The 2,435-nt window shown below is 37.2% G+C and overlaps 1 long non-coding RNA gene across 1 annotated transcript in view; it reads left to right on the forward strand.

Annotated features, from left to right (window-relative positions):
* The window catches only part of LOC111900201 (uncharacterized), a 3,504-nt gene continuing 1,069 nt past the window's right edge, over nucleotides 1-2,435 (forward strand). Inside the window, exons 1-3 of the long non-coding RNA XR_006190579.2 lie at nucleotides 1-355; nucleotides 1,027-2,008; nucleotides 2,182-2,258. This is a non-coding gene — a long non-coding RNA (uncharacterized LOC111900201). The remainder of the gene's footprint in view (nucleotides 356-1,026; nucleotides 2,009-2,181; nucleotides 2,259-2,435) is intronic.

Below are 2,435 nucleotides of genomic sequence, written 5' to 3' on the forward strand. Positions count from 1 at the left end.
ACCGTTTGAAAAGTAATTTCTTCATATTCACGCTTCCGTTCACCTCCTCCAACGCTTCCCTACTTTCTCAATACACTACTACCTCCATCACCCCTCTCTACCCAGCAACCCGATATACCAACGTTTGCCCATTCCGCCACCGCTCCTCTGTAATTGATCAATTGATGGGTTTCTTTGCAGATAAGAAGCATAACTGTTGATTCATATTGATGCCCTAACTCCATATCATCGGTTTTGTATGAACTGTTTGCTCCCCACATTCTAATTTAGGTTTCGATAACTGATAATCCATCTGGTTCTATCATTGGATTAACAAGCAACTTTGAAGGATATTATCTGATTCACTTTCATTCAGGTGACTTCATCTATCAATCTTTATTTTAATAGTGGTTTATTTTCTGTTTCTGATTCTAAGGTCCTAAAGTCATAAGGGTTTTGAAATTGACGTACAATCATAGGTCTTTTTCCACCGACCGCCTCCGCTGCCTGGCTCTCGTTTTCCACCGCCATCCTCACCTTTTATCGATTATTTCCTCAAGGCCTTTTTTTTGGGTTTTGGCATCTTAATTTGCAGATGATATATGTTAGTTTTCTGAAATTATGTGAAACCACCGTTATCTATCATTTTCATGGTTGCCACTTGCCAGCGGTACTTTCTCCTCAATCGACGTCGCAGCAATCCACCACAAGAAATCTTAATTTTTGGGTCAATCTTCGATTTAATTTTTTTTAAATACAACCTTCATCAGCTCTTCTCTGTCAACTTCCAAGAAACGATTACTCCCAATGAAATTGAAAAGGTTTTCCCTATTTATGTTTTCCATATATGTGTCTTCATCTGTCGATTTTCGTCTTTATCTTGAAGCTACTGGATTTTGGATTCTGTATTTTTCTTACATCTAAAATCATCTTTGGTTATCCAGGTTTGATTTAGGCCTACGACCATTCATCTCCATACGAAATTGTTCATCTAAATCCTCATTTTTATCTCTGCCATTCCTGATTTCTATTTGATTTTTGTTTTAGGGCAATAACGGAGGTAAATGGGAGAAGCTGACGGCATACAACCTTTGCAACTACGTAGCAGGTGATTAATCTCATCTTTCAGACTCCCTCTTCTGGCTTTCCGGATAGACCACCACCTCTCCACCGATTCCATCAAATCATCAATGGTTGTGGTACCCCCCCCCCCCCCCCCCCCCCCCCCCCCCCCCCCCCCCCTTCTCTCTTCTCTAAAATCTAATAGCTCATGACCACCTCAATGCTTTTCCCCTGATTTCATCAATGTTAGTTTTGACTTTTCTATTATTCTCTCTCTCTCTCTCTCTCCTCTCTCTCTCTCTCTCTCTCTCTCTCTTTTATTATTATCGATTCTCAACTTTTTCTCAGGTTGATTATTTTTATTTCAGTTCTGTTATATCTGCTTTAAAGTGATAAGTTTATTTGTTGATTTTTATTTGTTGTTATTTTGTAAGTTTATATGATTGTTTTGTTATCGTTTACAACAACAATGCATTCACTTACTTGATCGGCTACTGGATTTATGGTCTCTGATTGCTGAAATGCTGGTTGACATGAAAATATAGCTAATTTTGAAGATGTCGAATTAACTCTCGGCTGGTTAGGGGAATGTGGTGGGTTCATTTAGGGCATCATGGAGTAAAACATAACTGTTTTTTATGCCTACGGCCCTGTCAACAATCAAAACAAAGTCGGATTAGCCCACATCATTAGAGATTTCAAATATTGTCAAGTTCATTTTTTTGTTGACCACCCACAAATTTCCAACAATTATTGTTGATTCTGTTCAATGAGAATTTCATTTTTTGTCATCGCTTTCTTCAGCCAAGTTTATATGCACTAACCCCATAAAGAGCAGAAAAGCCTACTAGGGTGGTCATGGATGATTCCAAGATTAACCAACTAGGTCTTCATTGGGAGCTACTAATCCGATACTTCAATCCTCCATAATCCCATCTCTGGATTTCTTCAAAACATTTCTCCAAAGGTATGACCTTCCTTCTAGATCAGATTTTCTTCAAAATTATATATATATATATATATATATATATATATATATATATATATATATATATAATGTCTATTGAATTTTCAGATAAACCCAAGAATGGTTAACCAATACTCCTGCTGTTCTTAATTTTTACAAATCCTTTTATGTAGGGTCTTTATTTTCGAGTTGAATCGCTACACAAGGTTGTTGCTTTTAGATGAGCAATATTTGCTTTCCTCCTCATCAGGTGTGGTTCCTTACTATTTTGCATTTTATATGTTTAGCTGGGGGTTTAATGGATGTTTTAGTTGCTTTAGGGCTGGATTGATATGGTATGCGTCTTAGATTATGTGTTTGTTCGTTCACTTCTTTGAATGCTCCATTACTCACGATATTCAAAACGAGGGTGGAACTTGTTCAATTT

Source organism: Lactuca sativa, chromosome 1 (genome assembly GCF_002870075.4).
Source record: "Lactuca sativa cultivar Salinas chromosome 1, Lsat_Salinas_v11, whole genome shotgun sequence".
Taxonomy (NCBI): domain Eukaryota; kingdom Viridiplantae; phylum Streptophyta; class Magnoliopsida; order Asterales; family Asteraceae; genus Lactuca; species Lactuca sativa.